Source organism: Patagioenas fasciata, unplaced genomic scaffold (genome assembly GCF_037038585.1).
Source record: "Patagioenas fasciata isolate bPatFas1 unplaced genomic scaffold, bPatFas1.hap1 Unplaced_140, whole genome shotgun sequence".
Classification (NCBI taxonomy): Eukaryota; Metazoa; Chordata; class Aves; order Columbiformes; family Columbidae; genus Patagioenas; species Patagioenas fasciata.
The window spans coordinates 127,493-141,007 of NW_027288556.1; the positions used below are offsets into that span (position 1 = coordinate 127,493).

The 13,515-nt window shown below is 51.1% G+C and overlaps 1 long non-coding RNA gene across 1 annotated transcript; it reads left to right on the top strand.

Moving 5' to 3' along the window:
• Positions 1 to 4,724: 4,724 nt before the first annotated feature.
• Positions 4,725 to 12,357, top strand: LOC139826757 (uncharacterized). The gene is made up of 4 exons (XR_011736888.1): positions 4,725 to 4,806; positions 6,058 to 6,842; positions 7,025 to 7,113; positions 8,033 to 12,357. It is a non-coding gene; the product is annotated as an uncharacterized lncRNA (long non-coding RNA).
• Positions 12,358 to 13,515: the final 1,158 nt, after the last annotated feature.

Consider the following 13,515-nt stretch of genomic DNA (forward strand, 5'->3'; position numbering starts at 1 on the left):
CTGCTGGACACGGTGTCCATACGGGATTGTTTTCGCTCTGAGTGACCCATCGCTGCGGGATGAGCTGTTGTTGCCATAATGTCTGAGACATAATTCTGTTGAGTCTCTGGCGCAGGAGGCAGATGGTGCTTGTCTGAAAAACCCCCAGTTTCAATCACTACAAGTGTTCATGGTTTGTTCAACATGAACGTTCTCTCATCCTAAGGGGACTGTCAATTGGCAATCTTGGTGAGATGCGTTACTGGAGAAATCGTGTCATCGGTGAAATCAAGTGCTTCCTCTTATGAAATCTGTGTATATAAGCAAATTAAAGGTATCTGGACAAAACAAAACATCCTTAAGAGACCCTCCTGTCTCAGTCATTCTGGCCGGGGTCTGAGTGGCTGGAACATGAGGGTGGGCAGGATCAGGGCAGTGAGCAGCAGGGAACACCAAGAGTCACTCGTCCTTTCTTCTCAGGGCAGCACCGCACTGTGATCATCTGCAGTGCTCAGAATCCTGTGATTTAACAGCACAAATTCTTCTATCATGCAATAGTTCCCACATCTGGTATCTTCTCAGCCAGGAACAAGATGGGTTTAGGGAGGGGATTGCAGATGTAAAGCGTTACCCGCAGTGTGTGGAAAGAAGATGCTCAGAGCCATGAACTGGTTGAGAACTGGGGGTCCCCGGTCTGCAGTTGGTGTTTTGTCTGCTCATCAGACACTGGCGCTAAGTGCTCAAGCAAACTTTCCTTTCCACAGCCAGGCCCACCTGGGAGTTGGTTGAATGCATGAGCTGTCTTTAAAGAACACGTGAATTTATCTGATTCTCCGCTGGATTTTTTTCCCCCGTAGCTTTATGCCACCAGATTTGTTGCATTAATATGTTACTTAGAGAATTCCCTGCAGACCCACCTCTCAAGCCTCTTGTCATGTTACTTACCTGACACATTCAATGCCTATACATCTCAGTAACAGTGTGCATCTTTGTACAACACAAACATGTGCGTGTGTGTATGCACATAAAGGTATGTAATTTGGGTCAAATCTTTATTTGCTGTATGTAGGTATGATAACACAACTTGCAGAAAAACACAACCTACCAATGAAAACAAGTTTCAGCTCTGCCCATGGGTGTTTTACCCGGATGACTGTTGATTGTTCACCGTTACCCACCGGCGTCCTTTAAAACTCACAAAGGTATTGGGACTAGATTTGTTTTTTCATAACATGTTTGTATACTTAATGTATAACACATCAATAAAGTGCACATTATACAGTAATTTAAGCAACAAAATAATTTCAGTGGAGATTTCTGGAAGTAAATGAAGGTATAACTGACGTATTTTATAGCTGCCCAATTTGTAGTTAATATGGTCAAAAATGTGCAATTACATGCAGTTATGTTGTGTGTAGATGTGCAGTTGTATACCTTGCTGATAAGTGCATCCTATTGTGGGTATTTTCATAAGAATTGATATGGGAAAATGAATCCAGGTGGTGTTTCTTCCACTCCCCCCTCCTATATTGTTGTGTTTACTCTTTAGAAACTGTTTCTGATAATACGGCAAGTTGTTATTGTTGGTTTGAATTCCCTGTAGATCACTGAAATGAAACACACACAGCTTCATTTCAGCAGGTTTAATAGAAATGAATGGGAGATATCAGGAGACCCTGAGGGAAATGTATCACATGAACTACTTGTGAGACCATTTAAAACTATTTATTATGTGCTAACTACACTTATTTTGTCCAATTAATAGCTAATTGCACGCTTTCTTAAAGCTATCTTTCTGTTGAGTTATGGCTCCTTACAGAAATAACCCAAAGCACACTGATCCAGTGTCCTTCTTGAGCCAAAAAACCCTCACAAAGTGTGTTTTATTAAACATGACTACAAACATATAGGCATTTATCAGTAAGGGTGGCCTTCATATTTACTGATTTTTATGGGTGAATTATCTACACAAAGTGACACAATGCATTAATTCTGTAATGCAGAATGGTTACTTTTAGTCCGTTCCTTGCGTTTCCAGCAGAACTGTCTGTTCTGTGTTGTCCTTGCTGCGGGTCGGTTGCTCTGCCGTCTGGTTCAGGAGACTCACTGAGGGTAATGTCGCATGTCAATTTTATGGACATTCTTTCTAGAAACTCTGTGGGGTTTCTATTAACGTGAGGGCCTAGGGGAATTAGAGTTGCATTTGACGTATTGATAAAACACACTTGATTCCATAGCTGTATGTTTAGTTCATTCTCTTGTGAAGCTTTCTTATGAGCTGTTGGCATTTGAGCTGTGTGTCCTGTGTCTGATAGCAGAATTTGACCTGAGATGACGGTATAAACTTGGAATTTGCTTCAAATAAATATGTGCATTTGCCTGTATCTGGCAGAGATGATTGCATTTTATGAGTAACCTCCTATCCTGATGTATGGAGTATGAACTTTATGAGCTTGCTTTGTTTCTCCAAGTTGTGTAAAGTGACAGTATGTGCTGTGCAACAGTTAAATCAGTGTCTCTTTTCAGAATAGTGTGTAAAGTATTGAACAAGACCCGTGAGCGTGTTCATTGTCTGTACAAACTCTGACACCGTGTCGGTGCTGGATTTGCTGCTCTCATTGCCCACGGCTGCACTCTGTCTGATGATGGTGAGTTTCTCCATTGATGACATGATCATGGCCAGATAAAGACCCTCCTGGTGGAGAATAACCAGGCTGTTTGGTCTGGTTCCCCAACTGCTAAGCCCACGCGACGACTTTTTTTGGTCTCCGTAGGCTTTAGGTGGGTGTCTCTGGTCTGTCATTGCTGCTTTTGTGCTGATCTTCTTTCTGTCTCCATTCACTGGAATCACATCCTCCATTCAACTGCTGCAAGTCTGCACAGCCAGTCTGTTCAAGACAGCCAGTTTAAGCGTATTCTATTCAAAAGAAAGAAGTCTTTGGACACTCTGAGTTTACAGCTCTGTTCCGAAAGGGCACAAGTTAATACAGGTGGATCAACATTATGTAAATGCCATAGGACAAAATGTGGCTACTGTTGTTTATCTGCTACAATTTCTGCAGCATTTTCAGACAATTTTAGAAGTAGACTCTTGTAAGGAATCCAGGATCTTGTGCTTACCTGCATATTGCTCATTCTGCACATTGTCTTCAATTAATGCTGACCTGAGGTATTTATCTGCAGTACAACACAGTGTAGATACTAAATCAGGTCTGGAAGCCATCTCAGGAGATGTATTAGCTCATAATTACATCAAAAATAGAAGGAATGCTACTTCCTTGTTTCCTGTGCTTATTGTAATAAGGCACATATGTGGTAGCAAGAGTTCGTGACCCCCATACTTCATATGCTTATAGCAGTGTACAAATAAGTTATTAAAATTAAACTGGCTTTCAGATCTTCTGTTTTAATTACTTTTCCAATTTGACTCTTTGTGTTTTTCTTTATCACTGGAGTCCAACCCCACTCACTGTCCCGCGACTGGGGACTCCAGACAAGGCGACACAGACGTGGGGGTGGCTGCACAGTGGAGCTCAGCGGACTTGAGAACCACTCAGCTGGTGTGAGGATCAGAGACGTACAAAGCAACTTTGCTTTTTAAATGATGAGGATGATGTGCTTTGTTTTGGAAGACATCAGATTTTGAATGTTTAAGGAAGCTGTAACTACCTCGATGTTTCCTTCTTACCGCAGTCGGATTTCTGGTTCTGTCTGTCGAGTTGTGCTCCTCTCCCGCACCAAGTGGTGATCATGGGGCTCAGGGTGAGGGGGGGCAAGGAGGGCGGGGGTGTCCGTGGACTTGAATAAGTTTTGTTTGGGGTTTTTTAGACGCCTCTGTTGACACATTGTATAAAAACTGATTGCTGCAGTGCTAATGAATGAACAGGATGATAAGCAACAGATTTGAGAACCTGTTTGGGTTTTGGTTTATTGAAAAATTATTATTTAACTCAAAAAGCAATAAGATCTTGCAGTGGTCTTCTAATACTTACTGGTAGCTTTTTAATGTACTGGTTTGGAACTTTGAGATTATATTTGATATGAAGTGGCTGTTCCATCGTGGAATATTGCAGGAGTAAACTCTTGCATTTCAGCATTCCTGGCAGATCTGCAGCTTGATAAAGACCTGAGGCTGTTTAGTTTAATCAGACTTTTGTAGATCCCACCTTCACTGTTCAAAGCACTGGCTGTCAATGTGTTTTCTGGTGTTGTCACTTCTTTCTGAACAAAGACGACAGAGGTACACAGCTCTACTGGTATTGTCTGTTTTATTTAAACATGGAACTTTAACTTGAAAGCTTAGAAAGCTGTGGTCTGTGGTATATCTTTGTAATGTTTGTAAATTCTTATGCAGATACTCTTATGCCAACCAGCACGAACTTTTGTGAGTGTGAACTGCTGTGCAGTTAGAAAGAAGAAAGGTGTGTGAGCTAAACCAGCAGGAAGGCTGCAGCCGTGTAACCTGGGGGGCGCAAGCGGCACGAAACGGGCTGCAGCGGCGGAGCCCTCGGTCCCGGGCTGTCCCGGGCAGGCGGCAGAGCCCTCGGTCCCGGGCAGACGCAGCCTGAAAGCACCCGGCCCCGCCCTGCGGGCGGACAGCGCCGCTCTGCGGCCGCCGGTGGCTCCGGGACGGGAGGCGAGGGGCAGGGGGGGCCAGTGCCGGGCGCGGAGGCGGGGGGGGGGGGGGGCGCAGCCCGGTGGCGGACGCGGACGGGATTGGCTCCTGCGCGGGATGGGCGGGGACACGCTGCGTAAGTGCGCGGGCCGCGGAGCGCGTGCCGGAGGTGCGGCGGCTGGAGCAGCGCGCGAGGAACGGCGGGGCCGGCGGTGAGCGAGGGGCGGGCGGACAGCGGGGAGACTGGACGGGGCGGCCCGGGACCGGCTGAGGGGCGAGGCTGGAGGGTGACAGACGGGCTGGTTTCGGAAGGAGGAAGGCGAGGGGCAGCCAGCCGCAACAGCGCGGCCCCAGGCCGGGGCGAGGGGGAAACACGCGGGCGGCTGTGAGGGAAGGGAGCCCCGCGCTGAGCGCTGCGCGGGGCTCGGGCGGGGCCGTGGGGCGGAGGGGGAGCCCCCGTAGTGACACAGGACAGAGGGAGGAAAGCGAGCGGGAGGGGGCAGCGGCGGGTCGGGAGCGCCAAGGGGGGGCGCGAGGGGCGGGGGGGGCCGGGAACGGAGGGAGCGGCGGAGGAACCTGAGGGCGGGACGGCGCGGGAGGAGCTTAGGCGGGAAAAGCTGAGGTACCTCGGGGAGGGGATGATATCGGGGGAGGCTTTGACAGGAAAGGCTGAGGTACCTCGGGGAGGGGATGATATCGGGGGAGGCTTTGACAGGAAAGGCTGAGGTACCTCAGGGAGGGGATGATATCGGGGGAGGCTTTGACAGGAAAGGCTGAGGTACCTCGGGGAGGGGATGATATCGGGGGAGGCTTTGACGGGAAAGGCTGAGGTACCTCGGGGAGGGGATGATATCGGGGGAGGCTTTGACAGGAAAGGCTGAGGTACCTCGGGGAGGGGATGATATCGGGGGAGGCTTTGATGGGAAAGGCTGAGGTACCTCAGGGAGGGGATGATATCGGGGGAGGCTTTGACAGGAAAGGCTGAGGTACCTCGGGGAGGGGATGATATCGGGGGAGGCTTTGACAGGAAAGGCTGAGGTACCTCAGGGAGGGGATGACATCGGGGGAGGCTTTGGCGGGAAAGGGTGAGGGACTTAAAGGAGAGGACGGAAGGGAGACAGGTTTTGGTGGTAAAGGCTGAGGTACCTCAGGGAGGAGATGGCATCGCAGAGGCTGCAGTGGGAAATGCTGAGGTAGCTCTGGGACGGGATGGCACTAAGGTGTGGTTTCAAAGGGAAATGCTGAGGTACTTTGAGGAAAGGATGCTGGGCTAGGAACTATGAACACATCAGATCGGTTAAGAGAATGTTGATGACAGAAATTTCTACAGTAAACTATTCCAGCAAAGACAGGGAGATGAGCAAAATTATATCAGGCCTCCTAGGATTCCTGCAGATTAGGGGTCAGGGATGATGAGGTTGTTAACTCGGTCCTAACTTTTTCTTTCTCTCCTTCTCTTGCAGCACCAGACTGAATGGAGAAGCAAGTGGATGGGAAGTTCCTGCGCCACGACACAGATCACATTTATCGCTCTCGCCCTCCGAGACCCGGAGAACCGAACCGTTCTCATCGTGCCATGAAGTAACCTCTGCTCATGCGCTTCTCCCAGGGAGAAGGCAGAATGGGAGTGACTCGCCACGTTAAACAACAGGGTGTACATTCTGCAGCTTTCAAGCCCAGCTCTGCGTTAGCTCACCCCTGCAATTTTGCACCGCCCACGCAAATTTGAGTTGTCGCTGGTTGTTGCAGCGTTTGGCTTTGGTGAGGACAGCGTGTGTTTGTCAGCAGTTGGTGTAGGGTGGAATCTTGAGGAGAAAGTGATATTTCCGTGCCAGAACTGGTTGGTGTTTGCATGGTATTGTGGTAGTTGTTCCCGCAGGTGATCAGTGCTGGAGTGTTATTGCAGGATGAGGGGATTTTGAAGGCTTGTCTGTGAGATGCACTAGAGGCAGCAGTTGCAAACGAAAGGCTGAGGTGTGGAGAGTTTGTCGGTGGGTTTTGGACAGTTGTCAGTTGAAGAGTTGGTTGTTTGCAGGTGAGGTGTAGAGCAGAGGGTGAAGCTGACTTTGCCTGGGCGGCGCAACTGGATGGGTGTGCAGAGCTGAGGAGAGCGGGCTTCTGCAGGTGACCCTAAAGCTGGAGAACCAGCCAGCGGCAGCTCCAGACAGTCCCGCTGCCGAGCTTGGCCGTGTAGGGCCAGTGCCCTGGGGCACAGGGAGTGTGACCCTCCGCAAGCACCCAACAGCAGGTGAGGACTGTGGGGATTTGTACCGAGCTATGATATCTCTAAGGCATGTGCGAGGGGCCGGGGCCAAGGCAAGGTGGGCTCGTTGTGGGGTGTGGGGAGGTGTCAGCCCCCAGACTCAGCCCCTGTCTGATTGTAGTGCCCTTGGGCTGGTGTAGCTCAGTCCTCTGTGTGTTTCTCTTCAGGTGGAGCAGCGTGCAAAGGAAAAGCAAGGAAGGAGAGGAAGGTGGTGAACCTATGAGGAAGAGTGTAGCGAATCTGGCGTGGACTCACGGTAAGGTGCCATGAGAGACATTTATTACAAACTCAGGTTTGCATTTATACTCGCTATGATGCTTGCTCAAGCATTTGCTCTTTAGCTAAGTTAGACATTACATGAGTGAAGTAACTGCCATATACGCATTTTTTTCTATAGTAAGCTGTCCCTCTGTCCCTGATGTATCAGTCCTGTATCCTGTATCTTAGTAGTCATAATTTTTCCCCAAGTAGATGAATATTTGCAAGCAGCTTTATCTCCAGTCGTTACCTATTCATATAATTCTCATTCATCTTTGTGCCATGTCTCCAACTGAAATGTACCAGTTGTAGGAAAGTCTAGCACATGATTAGCAATCCATTGTAATAAACTCACCAATCAGACCCCTGATACATCCTGATTTTGCGTTTGTAGCGCATGTTGAAGGACATCCAGGGTTTGTCTTTGCTTAAGGGATAGCTTCCCTCCCATGGTTCCCAATCGCTCACCTTTCGTTGGTGGTGGGCGCGCACTGTCCTGGTTCCCGGTCCTGTTTCCTGGTTCGATTGGGCTTCGCTACCAGAGCGGCTACTGCCTTTATAGGCACACTGAAAGTCCCTGTTCCAGGGCGCCATTTGTAGCGAATGCGGTACGGACTCTCTTTTAAGGTGCAATGAGAGATGTTTATTACAAATTCAGGCTTGTGTTTATACTCGCTATGATACTTGCTCAAGCATTTGTTGATTAGCTAAGTTAGGCATTACATAAGTGATGTGTTTTGTGTTCCCACCAAAGTCACTGCCATCAACACCTTTTTTGTCTATCACAAGCTCTCCCTCTGTCCTTGATGCATCAATCCTGTATCAACTCCTCTGTCCTTGATGTATCACATAGCATACAGTCCTTTGTTCTTGTATTTTTCCACTAATGCTTGTTCTCATGCTGTTGACTCTTGCAGTTTCTCATGTGCCCGGTCTTCCGTGTACTGACACAGAAGAGCGATCACGAAAGAGGATTGGAGCGCAGCTGTGAGTCAAGCAGAGTCAAGAAAGAAGATGACAGTGGTGGACCTGTGAGTCAGGAGGGGACAAAAGAGGAGAAAGGTGATGGAGCTACGAGTCAAGAGTGAGGAGGAAGATGGGCAGCCTGAGCCAGCGAGAAGGAGAATGTATCCTTAAGCACAGGGAACGATCTGTGATTAGTGCGTCCCCCTCCCACCCCTAGAAACCGTGCTCGGGGGTAAAGTGGTAAAATGGGAGCAGGGGCTGTTGGCTGTGTTTTGGGAGGTGGGGGTGGTGAGCAGGGGCTGGGCTCTTGGACTTGGGAGCAGTTAAGGGAGCAGGGTGGTCATCCCTTGGGAGGTGTCTGTCTGCCAGCAGGTAAAGGAGGGGGAAGAGGATCCTGCCGGGGTGAGGGCCTGGCCAGCTCTCCACTCCCAGGGCTCTTGATGCTGGTGTGGTGTGTTGCTGTAAGTGCCAGGGGTGACTGGCAAAGAAAGTCTTTGTGGGGTGCATGCTGGGAAACTGTGCTGCTACGGAGGGGCTGGGTTGGTGGGAAGGCCTGTGCGGGGGGCCGGGGCCAAGGCAAGGTGGCCTTGTGGTGGGGTGTGGGGATGCGTCAGCGACCGGACTCGCCCCCTCGTGTGACTGTACGGGCCTGGGGTGGGTATATTTTTGTTTTCTGTGCATCTCTGTTCGGGTGGAGCAGCTCGCAAAGGCGAAAGCAAGAAGGAAGAGGAAGGTGGTGAACCTACGAGGAAGAGCGATCAAGAAAGAGGATTGGAGTGCATCTGCAAGTCAACAGGGATCAAGAAAGAAGATGACGGTGGTAGAGCTGCGAGTCAGGAGGGATCAAGAAAGAAGAGGAGGAAGGTGATGGAGCTGCGAGTCAGGAGTGAGGAGGAAGAAAATGTCCCCCTTGGGACAGGGACCTCCCTGTAATCAGGACTGCGCCCTCCCACCCCTGGAAACTGCTCAGGGGCCCAGACATCCATGGGAAGGTTGTGTCCGACAACACGAGCCAGATCTTCAGCACTGGCTGCTGTTCAGCTGGGACCAGGGGCTGCTGGTGGGGTTTTGGGAGGCGGGGTGGGTGAGTAGAGGCTGGGCTTTTGTACTCATGAGTGGTTGAGAGAGAGGGCTGGACACCTCTTGGGAGGTGTCTTGTCTGTCTGCCATCAGCTAAAGGAGGGGGAAGAGGATCCTGCCGGGGTGAGGGCCTGGCCAGCTCTCCACTCCCAGGGCTCTTGATGCTGGTGTGGTGTGTTGTTGTAAGTGCCAGGGGTGACTGGCAAAGAAAGTCTTTGTGGGGTGCATGCTGGGAAACTGTGCTGCTCCGGAGGGGCTGGGTTGGTGGGAAGGCCTGTGCGGGGGGCCGGGGCCAAGGCAAGGTGGGCTTGCTGTGGGATGTGGGGATGCGTCAGCGAGCGGACTCACCCCCTATGTGACTGTACGGGCTTGGGGTGGGTGTATTTCTGTCTTCAGGGCATTTCGGTTTGGGTGGAGCAGCTCACAAAGGCGAAAGCAAGAAAGGAAAGTAAGGTTGTGAACTTACGAGAAAGAGTGATCAAGAAAGAGGATTTGAGTTCATCCGGGAGTCGAGGGATCAAGAAAGAAGAGGAGGAAGGTGATGGACGTGCATATTGAAAATGAGAGGGAAGATGGGCAACCTGAAGCATGGAGCAAGGGAATGTCTCCTAGAACAAAGGGACCTTTCTGTAATCAGAGATCCCCCCTCCTACCCTACAAACTGAACAAAGAGGACTGCGAGAGGGAGCGCTCTGACAGGACAAGAGGTATCAGTAAATCTGGCAAGAGGACAGTGGGGGAAGCGCTCTGGCGGATCAACAAGTCTCAATATATGTGGCAAGAGGATGATGGGGGAGAGTTCACCAGTGGTTCAAAAGTCACCCAGAAAAAGGGGAAGAGGATGTCAAGGGGGGAGCGCTCTGGTCGATCACAAGACTCTCCTAAAAAACACAACAGGATGGTGGTGGGGGGGAATGTCCTATATGGGACAAGGGGTCCCGAGAAATCCAGCAAGAGGATGGTGGGGGGGAGCACTCCAGCAGACCAAGAATGTACTAAGGAAAGGCAAAAGGACGGCAGGAGGAGAGACCCAGTGGGTCAAGAGGTACCGAGAAATCCAGCAAGAGGACGACAGGGAGGAGCTCTTTAGCAGGCCAAAATCCCACTGAGGAAAGGCAAGAGGACAGCGGGGGAGAGCGCTCCAGTTCTTCAAGTGACTTCCCAGGCAGAAGGCAGGAGCATGGCGGGGCAGGACTGCGGCATGTCAAGAATTCTCAGTCTGGCAATAGGATGGCGGGGAGGAGCGTTCCAGCGGGAGAAGAGCGCCCTGACTAGAGGCAAGACAAGGGTGAGGGAGAGCACTCGGACGTGTCAAGAAGACTCCCCCAAAAAGTGCAAGAGGAAGGCCGGTGGGGAGAGCAATCCAGCAGATCAGGAAGTCTCGATAAATGCGGTAAGAAGGTGGCAGGTGGGAGCTCTCCAGTGGTTCAAGAGGTCCCAAGATATCCAGCAAGAGAACTGTGAGGGAGAGCGCTCCAACAGGTCAAGCGGTGTCAAGAAATCCAGCAAGACAATGGTGGAAAACGCTCCGGTGAGTCACAAGATTCCCCCAAAAAAAGGCAAGAGAATGGTTAGAGGATGGTAACAGGCAGCTTTGAGAGCACTCTGGTGGATCAAGAAGCACCCAGGAAAAGGGGAAGAAGATGGTGGGGGGGAGCACTCTGGTTGGTCACAAGACTCCCCCAGAAAACACAAGAGGGTGGCAGGGGGAACGCCCTAATGGGTCAAGAGGTTCCAAGAAATCCAGCAGGAGGACGGCGAGGGGGAGCGCTCCAGCAGGCTGAGATTGTACTAAAGAAAGGCAAAAGGACAGCGGGAGGAGAAACCCAGTGGGTCAAGAGGTCCCAAGAAATCCAGTGAGAGGACAACAGGGAGGAGTGCTCTGGCAGGCCAAAATCTCAGTGAAGAAAGGCAAGAGGACAGCAGGGGGGAGTGCTCCAGTTCTTCAAGTGACTTCCCAGGTAGAAGGCAGAAGGACGGTGGGGTAGCGCTGGGACAGGTCGAGAATTCTCAATCTGGCAATAGGACAGCAGGGAGGAGCATCCAGCGGGACAGGAGCGCCCTGAAAATAGGCAAGACAAGGGTGAGTGAGAGCACTCCGAGATGTCAAGAAGTGTCAAAAAATCTGGTAAAGGATGGCAGGGGGGAGTGCTGTGGATATTCAAGAGACTCCCCAGTAAAAGGCAAGAGGACGGCGCGGGGAAGTGCTCCAGCACGTCAAGATCGCACTGAAGAAAGGCAAGGTCACAGTGGGGGGGAGCATTCCCGTTGTTCCAATGGTTCAAAAGGTCCCAAGAAATCCAACAAGAGAACTGCGAGGGGGAGCGCTCTGGCAAGTCAAGCGGTGTCAATAACCCCAGCAAGGCAACGGCGGAGAGCGCTCTGGTGAGTCACGAGACTCCCCTACAAAGGACGAGAGGATGGTGGAGGGGAGCCCACCAGTGGTTCAAGCAGCACCCAGGAAAAGGGGAGGAGGCTGACGAGGGGCAGGCCTCTGGCGGGCCAAGATCGCTGAGGGAAGGTGCGGGGGAGCTTGCTGGTGGCTCAAGAGACCTCTAGAAAAAGGTAAGAGGGCGGCGGGGGGTGGGAGGGCGCCTCAGCTGGTGAAGAGGAACCCCGAAAACAAGGCAAGAGAATGTTGGTGGGGGGAGCGCTCTGGCGGTTCCAGAGGCTCCCCGAGATCCGCTCAGACGGCAGCGGGTAACGCGGCAGCTCAGCGTCAATCAAAGAAGAACAGGAAGGCGGTTGACCTGCAATTCCAGAGCGAGGAGGAAGACTGGCAACCCGAACGAGGAGCAGCAGAACTTGGCATGGCCTCTGAAATCCTCCTTTAATCTGGGCTCAGGTAAGCTGGAAGCAGGGGACATAGGCTGGGGTTTGGGAGGTGGGCAGGTGAGAAATGATCCGCATTTTTGATCTCCTGAGTGACTGAAGCGCCTGGGAGTTCATTTGGAGTCGTTGCCTTACTTGATTTTACACTGACTTTTGCATTATATTTTAATGACGTAGAATTTTCCGTTTTGACATCGAAACCTAAACTTCTTTGGAAATTCATCCTCTGTCCCTTCAGTCTCAGCTCGTGGCACTTCCACTGTCTCGTGGCCCGCGTTTCAATGTACATTAGATTGCTTCCTGGGCCTTGGATTTTAAGTAATGGTCCGTCACAAGTTTGTTTTTCTTGTCCTTAACAGGCAGCTTTGAGAGCTCTCTAAGGAAAAGTGATATCTTTTTACCTTGTTACTGCTCTTTCCATGTTACGAGCAGCCACCCTCTTTATGATCAGTCTCATGCTTTTCTTCCTTTCTTGCCCAGGTTCAGAATACCAGGAATTCCAAGCTTCAAGTTTCCTGTGGAACATTGCGGGAGACCTTGATAACGTGGCAATGAGGGAGGTGATGAAGAGAAACAATACCTGTTCCTTTCCCATTTCAAGACGTTATTTTTTACCTTCCTGGTAGCTGTGAGATGATTTGCAATCTTGCGCTAGCGTCTGCCTGAAAGAGAACACGGACCCTTTGGGTGCCTCCTCAAGAAATACTTGCTCTATGGTTCTGGCGATGTCCAGGCTTCAAGGGTGGGGCATAGGGCAGTGTAAATCTTAGGGGGCCTCCCGGGATGTCTGCAGGTTTGGGTGACCCGTGGCTGGGACGGGGACGCCAAGGTTGTCAATCTTGCCCTGAATCTCTCGCTCCCTCTCTTGCAGCACCCGAGACCGAATGGAGGAGCAAGTGTACGGGAAGTTCCTGCGCCACGCCACAGATCACATTTATCGCTCTCGCCCTGAGAGACCCGGAGAACCAAACCGTTCCCATCGTGCCTTGAAGCAGCCTCTGCTCACGCGCTTCTCCCAGGGAGAAGGCAGAATGGCAGTAGCTCGCCACGTTATACCACAGGGTGCACACTCTGCAGCTTTCTAGCCCAGCTCTGCGTTAGCTCACCCCTGCAATTTTGCACCGCCCACGCAAATTTGAGTTGTCGCTGGTTGTTGCAGCGTTTGGCTTTGGTGAGGACAGCGTGTGTTTGTCAGCAGTTGGTGTAGGGTGGAATCTTGAGGAGAAAGTGATATTTTCGTGCCAGAACTGGTTGGTGTTTGCATGGTATTGTGGTAGTTGTTCCCACAGGTGATCAGTGCTGGAGTGTTATTGCAGGATGAGGGGATTTTGAAGGCTTGTCTGTGAGATGCACTAGAGGCAGCAGTTGCAAACGAAAGGCTGAGGTGCGGAGAGTTTGTCGGTGGGTTTTGGACAGTTGTCAGTTGAAGAGTTGGTTGTTTGCAGGTGAGGTGTAGAGCAGAGGGTGAAGCTGACTTTGCCTGGGCGGCGCAACTGGATGGGTGTGCAGAGCTGAGGAGAGC